The sequence below is a fragment of the Tursiops truncatus genome, chromosome 20 (assembly GCF_011762595.2).
Source record: "Tursiops truncatus isolate mTurTru1 chromosome 20, mTurTru1.mat.Y, whole genome shotgun sequence".
NCBI lineage: Eukaryota > Metazoa > Chordata > Mammalia > Artiodactyla > Delphinidae > Tursiops > Tursiops truncatus.
Genome location: NC_047053.1, coordinates 12,248,169 through 12,261,502, shown reverse-complemented (window position 1 = coordinate 12,261,502; position 13,334 = coordinate 12,248,169). Strand labels below are relative to the sequence as shown.

Genomic DNA, 13,334 nt, shown 5'->3' with positions numbered 1-13,334 from the left:
GACAGACGGAGCTGGAGCGGCGGGGCGGCGGCGGAGTCCGGCGGCCGAGATAGCGAGTGAGCGAGCGAACGAGCAGCGACGCCGGGGTCCAGGGAGCGAGAAGGAGAAGGAGGGGAGCGCTCGGGTGCGAGCGGGAGAAACCGCGAGCGCCAGGCGTGGGCTCGAGCCCCGGAACGGCTGAGGAGCCCGCCCGCTCCCCTCCCCTCCCCCTCCCCGGGACAGGGCCCAGCGCGCCATCCTCCCCCTCCCTCCTTCCCTCCCTCCCTCCTTCCTCCCTTCCCTCTCCCTCTCCCCCTCCCCCGCCGGTGGATGGGAGTGAAGGACGGAAGAGGCCCTGCGGAGGCGGCGGTGCAGCGCTCCGGTAAGGCGGCAAGGGTCTGCGTCCTCCCCTCTGTCTTCTCCACCGCGCTCCGGCGGCTGCGGGCCGGGCCCGGCGGCCTGACGATGTGGCTGCGCCGGTCCCCTCCCTCCCATACTCCCCTCCCCCTGCCGCCGCCTCCTCCTTCTTCTTCTCTTCTCGCTCTCAAAATGGCGGCCGCGACGGCCGTTGAGTGAGAGACACGGGAGGAGGGGGGACAGGCCGGGGAGGGCGCTGCCCTCGCTCCCCTCCTCCCTGGCTCGGGTTCGGGGGCTGCCAGGGCCGCCGCGGCTCCACCCGCGGCCCTCCCTGGGAAGGGATCGCCCTCCTCCCTTGGTGACTTAGCAAGAAAAGTATTCTTGGGTAGGAAGGGCGTGGAGAGCAGGTCTCTCTCTGATCTTGGGGAAAGGGTTCGGCCCTCCTCTCCCCCGCCGCGGAAGGCGAGCTCCGCAGTCCCCACCCCACCCGCGGCTGGCGCTCAGGGACTGGGCTCAGCCCCAAGCCGCCTCGGCACCCACAGGCCTTCAGGCGTTCTGTCCCCCACCTGTCCTTAGGATGGGGTTGACCTGAGAATGATGGTCCAGCCCTTCCCTGGTCCCCCTGTGCAGTGGTCCAGCCTCTGCACCCACTGAGGAGGAGCGGCCCGACCCACCGAACCATCCGCAGCACCCACCCACCAAATGAGGCAGGATTTTCTTTTCTGCCGCCGGCTCCTTCAACGGGAGTTGCCTTTTGACGTTATAGCACTGAGCTTCGAGGCCCTCAGCCATTCTCCTTCTGATCTAATCTCCCCACTCATTTAGGAAACGCAGTGCCTTCCGTAGCCTCCCAGGTGAGAAAATGCCTTTGAGGTGGTGGGCAAATTTTCACTCTCTCTCTCTAGACAGAAGAGTGGAGAGGAGGAGGAGGTTTTCAATATCGTGAGACAAGACAGAAAGGTGCCTTGGCTTTATTTGTGATTCTGCCTTTCTTCGGTGACTTAGCAAGAAACTCCTTGGGAGCAGGGCAGGAGATTTTCTTTTGGGGTTGGGGTTTGGGTCCAATTTATATCAATCCTTTGGTTAAGAAATTGTGCTTTGGAAGCGAAGAACCAGATTTGTGGTTTCGTTCTCAATGGGCGATGTCATGCCAAGGTCCCCCCCTCCCCCTTTCCTTAAGAGGCAGTCGGGAGAGAATAAAGATATTACCGATGTTCCGACCTTTACTTTAACACACAATCCTTGAGATTTATAACGTTTTAAAGGCTAAACAAAAAATTTGTGCCATTTTTGGTAATTCTGTTTTTGTTGGGAGGTGGGATCGTTTTGTGTGAATTTCATTTTGAGGCTAGGGCGGAGGAGACAGTGCTTGGGCCTTTCATACCAGTAATGTCATCCCTCCCCTTTTGCCACAGTAGTATTTGCTTGAAATTTTTTTTTTTTCTTTTTTTCTGCAGCAAGCTTGATTGCTGCAGGGTCCAGTCTTTTAATCGGGAAAATTTCCTGGTTGGGTATGTCGGTAGTGATATAATGTTGAATATATTAAAAGCTGTTACTTAAAAAATTCTGATTTGGGTCTAAGGCATTAAGCTAGCTTTTAATCTCTCATGGGTATCTTTCAGGACACAGTTTTGCAAAATAATTGGCAGTTGCAAATTGCAGTTTTTATTAAAGCAGAAGAGTAATCTGTGTTTAGGGTGATTTATTCTTTCATGTTCTATTATAAATGATCATTGTTTGGATTGTTCACAAGGGGAGGATCTCCTAAATGAAACAAAGCTGTTATTTTTATAAATCAGAATGGAACTTAATTTTTCACAGAATATTTCTGTATATCTTGATTTTGATGGAGTTAGCCCTATTTCGGTGCCTCTCCCACACCTTTTTTAAAAATGGGCTAATATTTGTGGTTGCTGTGAACAGCCATTGAGCCGAGGAGACTGGGTGGAGTAAGAGAGCAGAAGCTGTGAAATGCTAGATTGCCCTTTCATAGCATTTTTCTCTTGCTTATGTTTTGTAAGGTTATTTGATGCTAATTGGTACTACAACAAAGGCGTTTCTCTGTAGTAAATCTTAAAATCTCGTGTTTTTAGTTTCCACCTTTTTTGCAAGGTGGGTATTGAATGATTGGGGTAAAAAGCAATGTCCCTGCTCTAAAGCAAATACTTATTGTCTCTATGTATCTGTACGTATACATACACACACATATTTATACACACTTCTTAATGTTTTTTATTGTTTTAGTTAAGTAAGTGTAGATCAACGAATGCCAGAAATATTTGGCAAAAAATAGTAGTAGGAATATTGCAAAAATCTAATGAGAACATTGCAGATGTTTTCTTTAACTTTAGTTTGCATTAAAACAGTAAATCTGTGATTTCTAAATAATGAACATCAAAGTGAGTAAGAAAGGATAAGATAATTTGTGTTAAATGCTCTTTATATAGACCCTTTCTCTTGTGTTGTCCTTTGGAAGAGACCTTTCAGTAAGGTACTACCGTAAGAGAGGGTAGGTCATTTTAATGTCTTGTATCAAGCATTCATGTGAATAGATGGTCTCAGAAGAATGTCAAATTCATGTTGTAAATGTGATTTTGATGGGCCTTATGACTTTGTCAGTGTATGATATATTTTTACATTTTTGTTATTTTTAATGTGATTAGAAAGTAGAAGGGTTCATGTGGTGAGGAATGAGGTTAGTATGATAATTCACTGTTATGTGTCTAACATATCCCCACCCCTAGTATTTCTAGCTCTAAAAGCATACTAAGAGCTGAGATTTTTCAGTAGATTATTAGTTGATTAGGAGTTTAAAATAATTTTACTTAAGTAAGAGAGCTTTTACTTACAAATGTGTATCTATGTGTGCTTCTGGTACATGTGGCAGAATCTTTTGCTTAATTTGGAGAGCAGTTTTTAAAATTCTTCATAATTCTATACTTATAAAACTTATAATGAGATTGGGATGGGTTAATTTTTTAGTAGACTTACTTGGTATCTTTTTTTCCAGATACAATTACTCTGGTATATAAAAGATTTAGAGATGTTTTCTGGAAGGGAAAAATAAGTATCTGATAATTTTTGGTTTTCCAGCTAGAATATCCGTGTTTCATTGTCTATATTTTTTCAGTGTAAGTGTTGCTCTCTCTTATGCAATAAATAATACTGTATATATGACTTTACCTTATGGCTCATATTTTCAGTGTCCAAGAAAATATAGGACCTTACTTTTTGTTTACCTGTGGTTCATATTATTCAGAATTTGTCATCTTAATCTCAATAGGTAAGCCATAGAAACTGTGGCAGTTGTCAGCATTAGGATGGAGATATCTTAAAAAACAAATCCAAAACAAAATCTTAGGGCAATCAGAGTGAATTTTCCAGTTCTTCCCATTGAGTTCTAAAGCAGTGAGTCATGCACTCTTTTGCCAAAGGGACTTGAGGCTCAGTTGGTTTTAAACCACGCCTGTCATGTCCGCTGTGGTCCTAAAAGAGATTTTTTTACTTGGTTGTAAGTTTCTGTTGTGAAAATATTTCATTATGATGGGTAATCTGTTTTTATGCACTTTAGAGAGAGAGAAATAGTTAAAGTGGGAATTCTTTGCCACTTTTACTATACAACTTTTTTTTACTTTAAAAGTTGCTCTATTTAAAATAAAACTAAACAAAAACAAACCAAAAAACTGATGATATAGGGACTTCTGAAAAGAAAAAGTAAACCTATTCTCCTGAAGATGCTTAGCTGTAGAGTGAATCTTAGTTGCTGAAGTCCAAGTGTTTTGAGAAATCTGTATTTCATGAAGAAAGATGCTATATTACATAAGCGTAACAGGTAACTGCAGTGAAGGCTTTTTGAATTCTTTTAGCTTTGTTGCTGGTTTGATATGGCATGTTGGCTAGTCATTTAAGTGGAACCTTAGTTTAACTTCTGCTGTGTGTATAATTTTTAACCTTGCCACGGCAGTTACAAATTTTAATTGATATTGGTGAAATGCTTTATAGTCATTGGATGCAGGTATCATAAGGGCTTATTATTTTGATTTATTGTTTTCTCTTTAAAAGTTGGTGGCTTTTAGTTGAAACTTACCTATTTAGGATTGATTTGTGGATTTGTCAAGGATACTTCTGGAAAAGTATCCTCTAAAGTTATTGTCATCTAACATTGTTGTAAACCTTTTTCTAGAACTTTGTAAATATATTGAACATGGCATTTGTTCTGTCAGCTGCTTTTTGAGATAGAATAGTATTTTTTATGGATGAGAGAACTAAAATTCAGAGAGTTTCTTTTCCCAAGGTCACATGTTGGGTTAGTAGCTAGAATGAGGTAAATATTGTAGTCAGTGAATCACTTGGGTATTGCCTTGCATGATCAAACAAACATTCCTTTTTCTTTTGACAGAATGGACTCTTTTCAAAACTATTTTTATGTTTGTTAATTTCTTTTCTAAAATGGTGAAAACTGGTGGCATTTATTGCCTGCATCATTTAAATTGGCATTTATTAACATGGTCTTATATTGTAACTATTTTGCTTGCATAAGGCATTTGAATAGGGACTTGCAGAAAATGCCTAATACTGCTTTATAGTAATATTAATAAGTAAATAAGTACTTGCTGCATACATACAAGTAGTAGTAATAATATCAGTAAATCAATATTAAATCTATTTAAATACATACAAGTGGTATTAATAAGTAAATAAATACTTTTTGCATTTGATTGAATATGGGGTTATGTGAAAGGAAATGAGATATCCTATAGTTCTTTGTAGTGGCTAACTTCCAGTGATCTCTCTGGAATTAAGGTGAAGGAGGGAAAAGTGTTCATACTTCCTTTACAGAGATTTTATGTTGTCCCAGGAACAGGGTCATACTTACGACATAGTTGTTTCAGGGCCACAAAACTCTCACCTATAAGAAATGAATTAACCCAACTGGATAAATTACATTTGCGTTTCTGTTCTTTGCATTTTGATTAGCTGGTCCTTGAGCGCTTATGTGCTGACAAGAATTACTGACAGTTAACTGAGGCTGTTAAGAAATTTTCTGAGAGACTGTCTTTTGATAACAGTGAAATTAAGAATCTGGGAAATTTTTAAGGAATTTAATTGAAAGCTTATGTTATTAAGGATTTGCATGTTGTGGATTAAATTCACTTTTAATCTGCGGCAAAGAATAAAAGGATATGATTTTAGTATTTTGTATGCATAAGGCATATATTTTATCTTTTCATCTTCCCTTCCATAGTTGTTTTTATTTTATCAAAAATGTGCTGACTGCAGAAGAAGGGAAAGTGAAGATAAAAGAGTCAATTGTATTGGGAATTCCTTGGCGGTCCAGTGGTTAGGACTCTGCGCTTTCACTACCGGGGACCGGCCTGGGTTTGATCCCTGGTGGGGGAACTAAGATCCAACAAGCCATGTGATGTGGCCAATAAAAAAAGAGTCAATTGTATTGATTATTATTATTATTTTTGGTTAACTTATTTCTTAAGGGTGGGAAAAAGCTATACATTTAACATTATCAGAGAAAATTAAATAAAGCTGTTGACTAAAACCAAAAATGAATATTTTAGATTATAATCCTAACTCAACAATTTATCAGCTATGAGCCTTGAGCAATAAGCCTCAGTTTCCTAATCTATAAATGGATAACATTGACAGAATGTAACTCATAGGGTGGTTGCTATTATTGGATAAAAGGCCTGTAAACCCTTCAGTAGATATTTTTTATTGTTAGAGACTTTTTTTAAGGAAGAGAATTAACATACAATTTAATCATAAATAAGCAGTTATTAATACATTAATATAGCTCTTATAGTTTTAAATGTATTTCTTAAGAATTAGTATTAGGGATTCTTTCCCCTTTATCCATTATGTGTATCTGAAACCAGAGATGACTTCAGAGTTTCTTAGTAGGGCAAGAAATGCTATGTAAATCAATGCCAAATGGACTAATTCCTTTTTTTAATATAAAATTATATTGCTCATAAGCATGTTATTTAAACTGCAGAGTACATTTATATCTTTATTTTTTTATTTTTATTTTTTTGTGGTACGCGGGCCTCTCACTGTAGTGGCCTCTCCCGCCGCGGAGCACAGGCTCCGGACGCGCAGGCTCAGCGGCCATGGCTCACGGCCCCAGCCGCTCCGCGGCACGCGGGATCCTCCCAGACCCGGGCACGAACCCGCGTCCCCTGAATCGGCAGGCGGACTCTCAACCACTGTGCCACCAGGGAAGCCCTATATCTTTATTTTAAGAAAAATTTTGTTTGTACTTTTAAATATTATTTAAATAATCCCAAACAGTTTTTTCTGTTTTTCTTTCTAAAGAAACCTTTTTATTTTGGAATAGTTTTCGATTTGTAGTCAAGTTGTAAAGATAGTGCAGAGAGTTCTTGTGTATACCCTGCATCCAATTTCCTCCATTGTTAACATCTTACATTTCTGTGCTACATTTGTGAATCTTGGTATTTACTATTAGCTAAACTCCAGACTTTATTTGGATTTCACTGTTTTTCCATTAATGGCCTCTTTCTGTTGCAGATTTAATCCAGGGTACCACGTTGCATTTGGTTGTCTTTTATCCTCACTCTCCTCTGGTCTGTGATAGTTTCTCAGTCTTTCCTTGTTTTTCGTGACTTTTACAGTCTTGAGGAGTCCTGGTCAGGTATTCTGTAAAATGTCCTCCACACTGGGTTTGTCTGGTGTTTTTTCATGATTAGATGGGTTATGGGTTTTTGGAAAAAATACCACAGAGGTGGAGTGCACTTGTCATCACATCATGTCAGAGGCTACATGATATTTCATCACTTGGTTAACGTAGTGTTTGCCAGTTTTCTCATAAAGTTATTATTTTACCTTTCTCTTACTTTATCCTTTGGAAGTGACTCCAGTTCCATGTCGGCGGTGGGGGTGTGTGTGGGGGAGTGTCTGTTTACATATGTTATTTGGAATTCTTCTGTAAGGTGGATTCACCTCCTCTTCCCCATTTATTAAAACAATTTACATCTTTATTTTAACTATCAGGAAAATTTTGTTTAGAATTTTAAATATTATTAATTTAAATAACCCCCAATTTTTTCTAGCTTTTTAAAAATATAAAATATTTTAACTGGTTTGGAGAATAAAGATCCGAGAAAGCCTTTGAAGGAGCTATGTTTAAGTGAATTATATATCCGTCTAGAAATTACTCTGAGAGTAAAGTTCAGTGTTGGGATTTTAGAGAAGAGCTCCACATTTGGGGGCTTGTTTGGAGGGAGACTGCTGTAATCTGAGAAGCAAAGCAAATAGGGTATCTTATTCATTGGTGCTGTGCTAGTATTTGAATCCTCCTTGTTCTTCCCTTTCCCTCAAAAAGCTTGTAAATACTGCAGCAGAAAAGACGGTATTTTTGACCAATTGGACTCTTATTTTAAAAACAGAACTGGTAGATCTGTGTCCTGAAAGATATTTATTTTACCCTAAGGAGAATTTATAACTTGAGTGCAAGGTAATTCTTGAGAATTGCAGTTATTACAGTTCTTTCAGTGGTTTTTATATCTTGCCCTTCCATTGTATCACTTGTACAGAAAATATCATTGGGCTTCTACTTTAAAAAGAAACTTATTCAGTACCATTACATATTTTTGTTTCTCTTTTAAATTTTCATCAATTTTTCTGTCCAGCAAACATTTATTTAGATATATTATATTCTAAGCATTGGGGATACAAACATGATTGTCAGCCCTTGCCCTCAAAGATCTTAAAATTTATGAACACATATTTAACATGCAAAGGTAGCATAATAGTGCTATAATCAAAATATGTACTTGGTGAGATGAGGGCCCAAAGTTTTCTCTTTCTTTAAAATATTTATTTATTAATTTTGGTTGCACCAGGTCTTAGTTGCAGCACGCAGGATCTTTAGTCGTGTTGTGCGGACTTCTTAGTTGCAGCATGCCTGTGAGATCTAGTTCCCCAACCAGGGATCGAGCCCCGGCCCTCTGCATTGGGAGTGAGGAGTCTTACCCATTGGATCACCAGGGAAGTCCTGAGGGCCCAAAGTTTTCAAGGAGGTCTTCACGAAGATGTTGGTTAAACATTTTTGAAGAAATCTTGTCATGTTGTTTGGGGAGTAATTTGTACCTAGTCTCATAAGTACACCTTGGTTAGTGAGGGAAGTTACATGTAGCTGTAGTTCAGTATGGCTGGAGTGATTGGTGAGTATAGAGGAGTGAGAACATTACCCTGATCTGGCCTGTGAAGTGGGTTGGCACATGGACCATCTTCGTTTGCAGACTTCATCTTAGACTCATACAATAAAAAGCAATAAAAATTCCGTGGTGGGGAGCACCTGGGATATCTGCATTGTCAGTAAGCTTCCTAGTTGAGAAGCTTACTGAAACCAGTTTTTACCCTTGAGGTGCCAGAGGATGATTTTAAGTTATGATAAGTGACATCATTAGATTTCCCTTTTAAAAAGCCTACTGTCAGCATTGTGGAAGATGCAGCTGTGGAGTGGATGGAGGTAGATAGACTTGTGGAGACTACTTAAGAGGCAGTGCAGGTTGAAAGAATGGATTTGAAAGGGATTGAGTATGTATAAATTAGTAACCAGTTTGATATGGGAAGTAAGAGAAACAAGGAATGAGGAAGGTGAAGAATTGAGGTGTTTTTTGTTTTGGGCTGTTGAGCAGATATGGGTGTTCGGAAGGAGCAAGAAAGAGTTGAGGAGAACCAAGGTCGGGGGAGGTTTTTTTGGTTGTTGTTTGTGTGTGTTTTAACAGGATAACCATTAGGTGTATTGGAGACTTGAATTCTAAGATATTTGGTGTTTTCATGTTTTATATGTCTACCAGTGTAATTAATAGTAGAACATTTTTGTTTATTATTTCTTATGACGCATTAAAAATTCATTCTTTCATCAGAGTGTGTTCAGTGCACTCTGTTATAAGAACTGTGCTGAGGTGCTAGAAAGTACTCCAGACGGGACAGCAGCAGTAAAATCATAAAGGTCACAAAATGAGGAGAGGGAAGGCATGCATTACAAGGTGCTCAGTGTTACTGGAGTTTGAGCAAAGTGGGGCTTGGTTAGAAATAAGACTTGAAATGTGGGAAGGGACCAGATACTAATCAAAGACCTTATAAACTGTGTTAAAGCATGTGGACTTCAGGAAATAGGGAGGCAGCATAGTGCAGTGAATAAAGGCCCCAATTGTGGAGCCCAGATGCCTGTGTTCAACTCTGCTGCTTACATAGCTGTGTTACATTACACACACACACACACACACACACACACACACACACACACACAAACAATATAAAAGCTCGTTATTTAAATTCTCATAGGTAGTTGTGAGGAGTAAATGAACACTTCTAAAACATTTAAAGCAGTGACTAGCATATAGTAAGTGCTATTTAAATATTTGTTAAATAAAAAATAGGGAGCCAATGAAGGGTTGTTTTTAAGTAAGGAAGAGATATGGTCGGATTGTATTTTAAATAGATGATTCTGGGGCTGAGTAGAAGATAGATGTTAATAGGCCAAGGCTAGGTTTAAGAAGACCTGTTGAAATTGGTCCAGTCCAGGTGAGAGATGATGGTGTGAACTGTGGTAGTACTGTTAAGGGTAGACAGAGAATAATTCAACAAATATTGAGGCGGTAAACTTGGCAGATCCAGGTAATTGATTGAATATAGAAGAAGAAAGAAAAGAGTCAAGGTTGATTCCCACATAAGATATTATTTCTAACATTTTTAAAGCAGTATTCATTTCAAGCACTTTGGATCTTAGATGTCCTCTATGCTAGTTATATTTGAGGCTTTGGTGTATGTTATGATGCTTCCATAAAAATGAGAAATAATGGCCTGAGATAGTTTTTAATTTCTCTTAATGTATAGGCCTTTGCTGTTTTTCTCAGTATGTGGAGAGAAGTGTCTCTTTAAAGATCCACTATTATGTGGAAAACTCTCATTTAGCCCATGTCCAAAGAGCTAGAAAGCTTAAATATTGATTTTTATGTTTTTATATTATAACTTTATATTAAGATTTGTGATTATAAAAATATAGCACCATAGTAATGCTGTAAAAATTTGAAGTGACTGCTGAATCATTAAAGAGGTTAAAATTTGTTAATTCTATTATATCTAATTTTTCATTGTTTATTCATATATGGTAAATAACTTTGATAGGCAGAACATTCATCACCTGTTCATTCCTTTGATAAATCTTAACTCCCCAAATCTAGATTTGTCAAATTTTAAGAATATTTTTTCTTGCCATTCAGTTTTATAAAAAGGGGAAAACTTGGTTGAAGTTAGAACTTTCTTGAATTTGAATTTTCTCTAGATTCTTAATGAAATTATTAAATGGATAGGAAATTCAGTGTCCTTATATAGTATTTTAAATCTGGGTCCTGGGTTGTAGTGGTGTACGTAGTGTATGATGTCTGTCAATTACGCTATTGCAGGGCTCATCAAATCTCCCCACTAAAGACAGTTGAGAGGGATGATATTTAAACTGAATCTTGAATGAATAATTGGAGTGGACATGGGAGAAGGTCATTTGAGGTAGAGGGAAGAGCAACATATACAGGTACAAAAGCATGAAAAACTATTATGTGTATGCTGGAAAGTAGTTTGCAGAGGGCATTGTAGGGTACATGTGAATATGAGGCTGGAAAGGTACATATGAGGCAGATTGATAGAATTTACAAATTCTGTGTGGTTTGTAGGCAGTTTGGAAGACACAATTTTAAGCAAAGGTGAGCATTATGATCAGGTGTATTTAGGTAGTTTATGTAGGTGGCAGTGAGGAATACAGATGGGAGTTTGAAGGTCACTTAGGAGGCTTTTTCAGGAAAGAATGATTAGTGCTTGAAATAAGACAGTGACAATGAAGGTTGTTGATTGGAGAAAGGCTTAGGAGGTAGAATTGTGAATGAGTAGTCTGTGATGAGGAGAGGGAAGTATTAGAAGACATCTCAGATTTGTGGCTTGGGTGTCTGGGTGGAATTGAGAAACTGGGCGTCATTAGCCATCCATAGTAGAGATTAAGAGGAGGAATTATGTGTGGGATATTACATAAAGTACCAGATTAATTTTCCTGAACCACGGTTCTCAAGTCACTTTCTTGCCAAAAACCCATTGCCAGGTTTTTACTATATTTAATCAGCTTTGTATATGAATAAATGCAAAGGGTACCTTACTAGAAACATGGTATTTAATAGATGTTTGTTTAATCCTAAATGGACACTCAAGGTCTTTTCTTTGGTGTCGTAGCTCACTTGCTTATTCTTTTTCTTCTTGCCTGTCATGTATCCTATGATTCAGCCTTATGAAGATACTTTCTGTTCCTTACGGCATTTTCACTCTTTACCACTCCCTCCCTTCTCTTTTTCTCTGTGTATCTTCTGACCTATGTATCCTTCAAATCTGCATACCAGGTTCTCCTTTTCCAGGCAACCTTCCCTAATTTTTTTTTTTTTTTACCTGAAAGAAATTTTCTTTGAATTCATAATCTTAAGGTATCTACTATTTTTGTCTCTTATTATAGCTTATATAAAACTTTATCTGATATATCAAGTGAGTTAATGTATTTAAAGAGCCTAGAACAGTACCTTGCACATAGTACTCAGTAAATGGTGGCTGTTATTATGGTGATGTTAAGATGATTAAAACAAATTGATGTAATAGTAATAGGGCAGTCTGCCTTTACCTTCTGCCTTCTTGTGATGGCAAAACTGATTCGTTCTCTGTCCTTGGACACTAGGAAAGCAGTGTCTTTTTTACATTGATAATGTATATAGAAGTGCAAAAGGTACTGTGCCGTATCATCTTCAAAGTGAAGTTATTCTCTTTGTACATGTTCACTATTCTAGAACTCTACTGAGGGAAGTAAAATGGTAGACAAGCCCTTAACACTGATTATCTCGTTAAGCTTCACCGCAGTTGTTTGAGTAGGTGGTGGTGTTAGCTCCAGTTATATGTGGGCAAACAGGCTTAGGAAGTTTGAAGATTGCCCAAGGTCAGTTTGTAGGTGGCCGAGTTGATTTGAACTTCCACTATTTGACTCCAAAATTCTACACAGTAGGACCTCAAAAGTGTAGGATTTATTCCTTCATTGCTTTCATATCATCTACATATTCAGCTTGTTTTAAGAGGGCCTACCATGGGACGTATACATAGGAAAGTACTTTTTGTTTTTTCTTCTAAATTTTTTTTTACATATTTATAGTTTGTTTATTTTTGTCATGGAATATGTCAACCATGCAGGAGAAGTACCTGCAGTGATATAACAAAATATCCACGTAACTACTACCTGAATTAACAGATGTTAACATTTTATCATATTTGCTTTAGAGTTTTTGTGGAGTTTTTGTTTGTTTTTTAAAGAAATATGGCATTACAGTTAGAGTTGATATCCTCTTTCTAATCCTACTCCCCTCCCTCCCTGTTCCCAGTGGTAAAGTTCCTCCTAAAGTTTGCATATATTCTTTTGTTCTGTTTTTATACTTTTACTATACATATATGTATGATGCATAAACAATGTACAATAATGCTTAGAGTTTACTTGAGTGTTATACTGTATACTATTCTACAACTTGTTTTTTTCACCTAAAAAATGTCTTCTAGATGTATTGGTATATGTAGATCTAGTTTATTATGTTAAAGAATTTCTTATATATAATCATACTATAGTTTATACCTACAGTACAGAAATAGGTCTTTAGATTGTTTTCAGATTTTCACTATTACAGACAGTGCTGCAGTGAACATGGGAAAGGTATCTGCAGATAAGATGATAAAATTTGTTTTTTGTTTTTTCATTGCAGAGTTTATCTTAAGGTTAATTAAATATTTGTTCTTTAGTAATTTTTATGCTTTGAATTGAATAAATAGAATGAATAATATTGACATTGATTTTAGACCATAAATTCCTAAATTTTGTACCACTTTCCTCAGTCTGTTCAGCTGTTCAAAAACCTGTGTTTAACTCAGTATTGAGCCAGGAGTTGCAC

The 13,334-nt window shown here is 38.1% G+C and overlaps 1 protein-coding gene across 1 annotated transcript in view; it reads left to right on the top strand.

Moving 5' to 3' along the window:
• Positions 1-628: 628 nt before the first annotated feature.
• Positions 629-13,334, top strand: part of PAFAH1B1 (platelet activating factor acetylhydrolase 1b regulatory subunit 1) — a 72,776-nt gene continuing 60,070 nt past the window's right edge. The window contains 1 exon segment of the mRNA XM_033848301.2: positions 629-1,190. The gene's annotated coding sequence lies outside the window, so the exon portion shown is untranslated.